Raw genomic sequence first — 8,697 nt, forward strand, 5'->3', positions numbered from 1 at the left:
GAAGCTAATCTCCTGCGGTGAAGCCAAGCTTCAGGCGTGCTGGAGAAAACTCCCCGTGCGGGTGCCAGCCCTTGGCCTGGCAGCAGCCGCAGTGTGGCTGTGTCCCCGTGCCGATGGGGAAGGTGTGTGGGAAGCTGGGCTGGCACAACACCATGGGACAGGGCACCGGGCACGGCTGCCACGATGCACCCGCACCGGGGGTCTCGCCGGGTGCACCCCTGCATCTCCCTGCTGGGACCGGCCACGTGGACGGCTCCGCACCGTCAGTGCCGGGAGCCACTGGGTCCCCCCGTGCTCCTCGGGGACCCACGCCAGAGCCAAGGGGTCCAGGTGGATGCTGCCTTTTAAAGCTGCTCTGGGCTGAGGAATCGGCTGCCAACCTGCGCGGTAGTGCTCAGCAGGCAGCAGCACACCGGGGGTCCCGGGCGGGCGGCACAGACTGTCTGCTCAGCGTTAAGGAATGATGGGTTTTCCACAGCGGTGCCCATTCTCTTCCCCGCTGGATCCAGGGCGGCTGCTGTCGCCCTCCGTGCAGCTCTCGCTCCCTGCTCCGCTCAGCGCCCGTGGCTCTCGCTCAGCAGCCCCAGCTCTGCCCCGTGTCTTATTTCAGATCCGCAGAGCTGATGCCGCGCTCTCTCGGTGCTGCCTGCTCTTGGTCGATGCCACACACATCCCTCTGTGCCGTGGCCAGGATGGGATTCCCCCAGCGCCTGTCCCAGCCCTCCCCACGGGCTGCAGACCCCCAGGGTTAGGGAGCGGACAGGCGCTGGGTTTGGCCCTCTGGTAATGACCCGGCACTTTACTTTGCTTCGGTGCAATTTGCTCTCTTTTAGCATGTGGAGGTGAGACACGACCACTGTCACCCAGACCCTGGGGACAGGTGGAAGCCCTCTGCTGTCACCCACGCAGGCGAGGGGGGGACCCCACCGCCATGCCCTGGCCGATGGAGGTCCTGGCCGTGGCTCAGTCGTGCCCGCGGTTCGTGGTTGTCCCCGGCCGTGTGGGACCACGGTGCCCCTGTACTTCCTCCTGCCGTGGGAACAGGGCCTGCAAGTCACAGAGAAACAGATTAAATTGGTTGAAACAAGATTGCGTGTCAAGGCCGGACGAGGAATGTGCCTTTAGATTAAATCCGGTGCATTCGTCTGCCCAGGGAGCTGTGTCGAGGGGGCAGGTTTAGGCACCGGCTCAGCCCCAGGGGTGGGCAGCAGCCAGGCACCGCGTGCCCCTCGGGGCAGGGACATTGCCCAGTGCCCATAGGGCGCAAGGGGTGCCCCCAGCCCGAAAGGGCCCCATCCACCCCTCACCACGCGCAGGAGCATCCCTGTCCCTCACAGCCTCCTCCCGCACTGCCCACATCACGGAGCCGAGAAACCCACCGGCAGGTTTGCCGAAATGATTGTGCTCCTGTCGAGTCGGGATTGACAAACCCTCTTCCTCCCGCTGCCGAGGCAGCAGCGACAGTCAGGGCATAATTGTCCCTGAGAAGCCGTGGAGCGGCAAGCGTGGGATGCGAATGATGCTGCTGCCAACTTGGAAGGGCTGTGGGGGGACAGTGCTGCTCCCCAGGTGCTGCCATCCACCTCCTCTCCGCTCCTCCCTTGCAGCAGCACCCGGGAAATTTATTTTTGCTGCATCACAAGCGATGCCCAGACTGTTGCTGGAAACCACCGGTGCCATCAGACCTGTCACTCGCGTCAACTCTGCGCTGCCAGCACCGGTCCCCGGGCACGGGCTGCCCTCGGCTGCTGCCCTCGGGGCGCGAGGCAGCAGAAGGGAGCGGGCAGGGGTCTGCACCACCGGGGTCGTCTTTGCCTAAAATGCTTGCCCTGCAGCGGATGGGCAGGCGGGGAGGAAGGATGGGCATGCACGGGGGATGCAGCCCCTCGGCTTTACCTCCTGCGTTTCAACATGCCACAGAGCCTCAGGCACCCTGGGAGAAGGGATGTCACTGAGACACGGCTCGGCCACTCGGGCCGGTGTGGGTCTGCCTTTGGGGCTTTTATCTGCTTTCAGGGGCACAGCCCCAGCAGCCGCAGACAGAATGTGCTGGCCCCACGAGGGGGGTTTTGCTGCTTTCCACCCGCAGAAGACACGTTCCCTGTTGTTTCTGTTGGATGAACTCTCCAGCGATGTTTGCTGGGGCTTAAGGCTCGAGCAAGGAGCCATAAAAAGGGAGAATAACATCAAAAGAGGAAAGTGGAAGGAGGCCAAGAGGAACATGGCCAAGTGCCCTTTCCTTCTTTCGCTCTGTGCGGGAAATCCCTGAGACTGTGGGCTGTGTTGCATCCCTCTGCCAGGCGAGACGTGGCCCCGACCCTGCACAGCTCTGCCACCATGGATGGGGTCGTGCGACAGTAGGGTCCTCGACGGCGGCTCGGGGGTCCCAGGGAGGACAGGGAACCAGGGGGAGGCTCAGCTGGAGGAGAGGGGCCCAGGGAAGGAGCTCCCGTCTGGAGATGGGGTGAAACTGCGCTGCAGCTTTCACTCCGGTGGACGGCCGCGTGGGGTGACTTCTGCCATCGCGTTTGGAGGGCCGGGAAGGTCGGAGCTCACTGGGACACGCGTGGCCCAGTGAGGAGCCCCGTGGCTGGATCCTGGGTGTCTCCACTGAAGGAATTAAGCAGGGCGGGGAAGGAGACAGCGGCTACTCTGCGGTTGACAAGATTAGTCCCTGCAAACAACACCGCGGCAGTTGCACAAGCCTCTTCAAACAACTGCCGGGTACCACGTTGAAGGTGCAACCCCAGCTCTGCGGTGCTCATCCCCGCTACGGTGCCGTGGCCCGTCTCGAGGGTCTCGCGCCCTGGGAGAGGGCGGCGGCGCGGTGGGAGCGCGGGGTTCTCGGGTGTGCCGTGGGAACAGCCCTGGGGCTGCGCGCTAACGAGGGATGATCCAGCAGCACCGCTGCAATCCTGGCCGTGCGTGACACTGAGCAACGCCGTAATTAGAAGGTGCCAGCCCTGCTGCCGTCCGTCCCTGGTTCAGCCCTGCTTCGCCTCCGCTTCCTCCTCCTGCCATCCTCCTCCCCGGGGCAGGGGCAGTCCCATCGGCAGGGTGCAAGGGCAGGAGCTGGGCCCACGCAGATCTCCGACTCCAGCCGCCACCCACCGCAGCCCTTCTCACACAGGTTAAAGAGCAGAGCCATGCTTTGGGAGGCAGCAGTGTGATGAAGGATTCAAACCTATCTTCCACCACCAAGTTAACCAGTTTGGCATGCGGCGAGCTCTGTGGGGGACCCCTGCGCTCACGGGAACTCTCCGGGCATCACCACGGTCCCTGGAGATGCAGGGTCTGTCCCTACACAGCAACCACAAATGTATTTGGGGAATTCCTGGGTGCAGAGTCGGTGCTTTGCGTGCACAGGAGCTGAGTTTGGTCCTGGCTGTTACCGTGCTGCTGCAGGAGGAGCGGTGCCCCAAGCTCCACACTGGGAACAACAGGACACATCCCCACCAGTCCCACAGATCTGCGTCCCCCTCGGCTGCTCCTCTTCCCTCCATCAGATGTGGTTGGAATCGGGTAAGAAGTTTGAACGTTGTTGTGCAAGGCAGATCCACACACACAGTGCTGCTCAGCCTTCTTTGCCTGGGAAACCTGGCCAAAAATGAAGGCAGGACTTGGAAGGAAGCACCACGTACCGCCTCAGTGGAAACGGGAGCTGCAACGCAGCGAGCCCTTTGGCAGCACATACACCACCAACCATCGCCCACCATGGCGCTTGCTAATGAGCTTCTGCACCAACCCGAAGGTGCTGCCCTTGGTCAGGGTGAGCCCTGCAAAAACGGGAGCGGTGGGCTCAGCAGCAGTGTGGAGATGTCCTGCCACTGAGAAGCTCTTCTTCCAAGAGGTGGTCCCGGCTTTGTCCATCATTGCAGCTGAGCTGGAAACAGCCCATGCCTTGAAAACCACCCTCTCCTGCAGCCTGGAGGATCTGCTGAGCTCTGAAACCATTCCCAAGGAAGATAATGATCTTTTGAAGGGAAGCAGTGCAGCCTCTTCAGCTTGTGCAAGCAAGCCTGGCTAGCTGGAGGAATGGGGTGCGTTAGCTCGGCAGATCTTCTCATTGTCCCTTTCTCCCTGGGGTGAAACCTGTCCCTAAAGCACCACACAGCATCGGTTAAACCCCAGAGATGCTCACAGGGGGTGAGAGACCGAGGCCCTGTGCCAAGTCTCTGTGCATCCTGCACTACTCGTTGCGCAGGTCCTGGAGTCCAGGGCTGCCTGTGCTCTCCACGGATGGGTGGAGGATCTCCCCTTCTCCCCACCCTCACTGGCTCTTGCACATTCAGAAATCCCCGTTTCCCACCTCCAAGCTCAATCCCAGGCCCACTGCAGGCTCCCTCAGCTTTCTGGTTAGCTTTCAGACCATCTCTGAAGACCACTGTGGACAGTGGTCAGACCAAGATATTCCCAACGAAAAGCTGCCGGTCCTTTCTGAAGGAGGACTCTCGCCGCGACGTCCCTGTGTCTCCAGTTACACAAACATCCACAGCCAGCGGAGGGGCAGTAGCCCACGGTGACTTACCCTGCGCTGTAGGATTATTTTAGGAAACTTGGCAACAGCACGGAGCTCACATCTAGCTGTCGTCTCCCCTTGCTCTCCCCTGGCTGCACCGCTCCAGGGGTAAGAGCAAGAACACACCATGACAGCCTTGCGCAGGGGCTGGGGAGGCATTTGGTGAAATGCCAAGGGCAGGCCAGTGTCTCCTTCCTTGGGTCTCGCCAGGCTCAGCCTGAGCCAACTGGGGTACGGCTGCAGAGAGGGGGTGCAGGGAGCCCTTCTTCAGCTTCACCTCCCACCCTCGGAGGGTCTCTCCTCACCTCCAGCTTCCCCCATTGCAAACCAGCAGGACCCACTCCTCCCTCAGCTCGGGGAGGAGAGATTACCGGGGCTGAACCATCACCTGCTTAAATGACTGCCTGAAGTCACTCTCTGATTAGCAGCAGCAGCATTGCTTGAGATCACAGCTTTGTTGCGCTACGGGCTCTACGTGCACACACACACACACATATGTACATGCACATGCACATGCACTACAGCTGTGCACAGATGTCTTTTGGATCCTGCTGAGGCTGTTTAATGTATTACTGTTCCCAGCTGCTCACAGCTGACCCTTTAGCTAGCTGCTGCGCTGGCAGGACCATCAGAGTGGTTCACAATCTGTTTTTTTGTCAAGAGCCGTGATAGCAGCAAACCTCTGCACCAGGGGCTGTGGGGTACGGGGTCCTGGGGGCAGCGAGCGGGGGACTGGGGCTCTTGCCACTCACTAAGACCCTGCTCCTTGCCTGGTCTGACCTCACTCTGCGGCCAGGGCCTGTTCCTAGGGGATTTCATCCCCAACTCACATCAGGCAAGGTCTGATCTGTCATTTCAACCCACCATTTGTGCTGTGTCAACAAGCGCCGCCGTGGGGTTTGAAGCAGAGAAGGGACTGTGCTCAGCTCCAGGTCCACCAGCTCCGCTGGGCATCAGAAAGTGCAACAACAGGTCGGAAAGGGGACAGCAGGAGTGGGGCATTATCTTAAACTGCCGCAGCTGTTTGCAAAACGAACGTGTGTCCGTGGCCTAGGAGACCGTCTCTTGCCTGGGTAGCTGACAGTTCAAATAAAGACGTTCAGACTGAGGAGACAAAAGCACGATTGTTATTGCCACAGCATGGACGGGGTTCAAAGATGCAAGTGGCTGTCGTGCACGGAGGCTGTGGTGGAGCCACCAAGTCCTGGAGGGCTCTCACGCTGTCATTGCACACTGCTAAACAGCAGCTGGAGCTCGTGGAAAACAATTCCCCAATGCCCCTCTCAACACCGGGAAACTCCTGGCAGCTGGGACCTGATCCTGAGCGTGGAAGTGGGCTGGCTGGCAGTGCCTGTGCCAGCAGAGAGGACTGGGAAGGGGGAGAGCAACCCCGCAGCTGCTGGGAGAGGCAGGTTTCAGGGGGATTGTGGCTGAGAGAGAAGAGCGGGGTTTGGCTAACGGGTGCTGGGATTGGAGGAGAAACAGCCAGCAGTGGCTCATAGAAAAACGCTCCGGGAATTTCCGCGTGGGCTTTGCTGGATGCCAGCAGACCTGCTGACCCCAGGCTGTGCTGACACTCAGGCCCCATGAGATGGGGAGCAGCCATACATAAACTGAAGGCCGTATCTACCATGTTCCCTGTCTTCATCGCTGTCTGTCTGCTGAGCTGCCATGCAAGCTCAAAGCCTCCACACCGTGCCTGGGATCCCAGCTGGGGACTGTGGGGTGCTCAGGTCTGCCCTTGGTTTGATATATCCAGCCTGCATGAGGGAGAGGGTGGGCTGCATGGAAGCCCCAGGCATATGCAGACCCTCACCCTGCAGAGTGCTCCGGCTTAAGATGGGCTGAGACCACACACGGGCTCCTGAGCAGCTCTGGCACCGCATGCCTGGGGTATCGCCCACTGCACAGCAGTCTGGATGCACCGCGGGTGTTTAGGTGAGTCATGGAGCCTCAGGGTCTTATTCACCTTCTCATCTCCATTTCATTCACCTTCTCGCACACACCCCGGTTTGTTGAGATAGTGTTGCTTCTGCCTGACCGAGCAGCTTTCCACCAGCCCCGTCTCTGCTCCAGCGGGCTGGTGCGGTGGAGCCGAGGGGAGCAGCACGGACCCGGAGCTGTGCTGAGCGTGGCTGAATACAGCATGGAATATGCAGCAACCGGACATTTCATATCCATGAAGCAGGAGCTGGACTTGGAGCCAGATGCTCTTGTGCTGCCTCTTTTCTTCCCCAGATGGACGCACAAGTCCTTTTTGTCAGAAGCATGTTTGTGCAGAGTCGAGAGCAGCGAGTCTGGATTTGAGCCTGGGCTCTGACCCAGGGCTGCTCAGCTGCAGAGGGAACATTCACAGACACAGGCAGCTGGCGGGTGGCAGGAAACGCTGGCTGCTACACGCATTCACACCCTCCTGCATGTTAGTGGGGATGCAGTAAGAAAGCCTGAGAAAAACAAAAAACATTAGGGTAACAGGCCTTAAAGTCGCTTCCTCTCCCGTTTCTGCAGCTAAGCACCTCCTGGAAGTGATGAGGAGACCCCTGCGCAGTAAGCTAGGCTCTCTCTCCTCCCTCACTGCAGGACAGCCAGAATAGACTTTTCTTTCTCTAGCATGATGTTGCTATTGACAAAAGTATGTAGACACCCACCCACTCATAAATAACTCAGTTATTTCCAAACAGAGCTGGTCTTTGCCATAATTTCCTGCAGTCCCCTGTGCAATCAGGCTGCCTCTCTGCTGCGGCAAGCATTGTTCTGCTCTCCAGCAGACCAGGCCTATCAAGAACTGCCTCTGCAGCAGATCTCCGGGCAGCCAGCTCATCCAGGGCTAGATTTCAGTTGAGTCATGCTATCAGGTTGCTCGAAGCATCCATTACAAGTCATTTTAATCAGCCTAGGAGGAGAAGCTGTTCCAGCTGAAAAGAACGAAGTACTTCAGCTCTTCTCGGCTCAGTTGCATACACAGGGACTTTCAGTACGTAGCACTTGAAGGAGTCTAAGAGACACAGAGAATTACCATCTTCTCTCCCCACCGTAACCAATACCCTGGGGCACCTTCTGTTTCACCAAACTTCTACTGAGAAGAATTTCAATATTCCAATAACAGCAGCCAAGACTTGTACGAATGTTACTACTATAACATTTGTACAGGTGGTAGTACTCACGATGCTTCATGTTTTTTACATTAAGGCTGGACAAACTGGGCAAAAGGTACTTTTCAGCAAATCCCAACCCTTGCTTCCACAGATGTGGGATGTTCAAAGTGGGGACAATGGATGCAGGCACAAAAGCCCTGGCCTTCTTAGAAATGTGGGGTTTGGCAGCATCCTGAATCCATTCTCCCTTACCCCCCGTGTTGTTCCTTTAGCCACCCGCCTCCCCATCGCCCACAGAGCCATGCCGGCGGTGAGCAGCGACCTGCCGCAGGCACCCGCGGGTCTTTCTTGATGACAGAAAGCAACATCATCTACTCATTTTCAAGAACGCCTTATGAGGAAACAATAGTAGCAATCCTATACTGCACATCGTTATACATATGTATATGCATAAAATAGCTATTTTATGCTGCCTCTTTGTTTAGCAACTTTAAATGCTTTAAAATTAATGGCCTGTAACTATTAGAACCAGACATAATCACTGCAAGACTCAGCTGAAAGAGCTCTATTCTGGAGGCTGCGGAGCTAGCCTCTGCACAACATCAGGATGTCATTTCTGATATTTTATTAAGCTCCCCTCAGCTGTCCTGGCAGGAAAGAAGATATTTTTTTAACAAACATTAGTGTTTAAAAATATGCTAATTGTTTTCAGCTAAGTCTATTTTCAGTAATAAATAAATGGCAACAAAACAGCTAAGCACCCCATCCGTGCACTTTTTGGTTTTGTGCAGTAGGTTGCTGATACGCCAGCCTTCCCTTAACAATAGACTTCCTTTTTTTGAACTGTTCTTTCAGTTTTGGCCTGATTTTCCTCTCTGAACAAGAGGCTGTCTGTCATCAACTGCTAGAAGAGAGATTATCTCTCCATTCTTTGTGCCTGAGCATTCTGGCTGGGAAGCCCCAAGGGATTACCACAGGATCATTTGGTAATAAATAGCCATATTTGTAATATTTGGTTACAAATCGCATCCTAATACTCTTTAATAACTGGGCCTGTTTACCATACAAACACAAAATTTCTCT

The sequence above is a fragment of the Buteo buteo genome, chromosome 2 (genome assembly GCF_964188355.1).
Source record: "Buteo buteo chromosome 2, bButBut1.hap1.1, whole genome shotgun sequence".
NCBI lineage: Eukaryota > Metazoa > Chordata > Aves > Accipitriformes > Accipitridae > Buteo > Buteo buteo.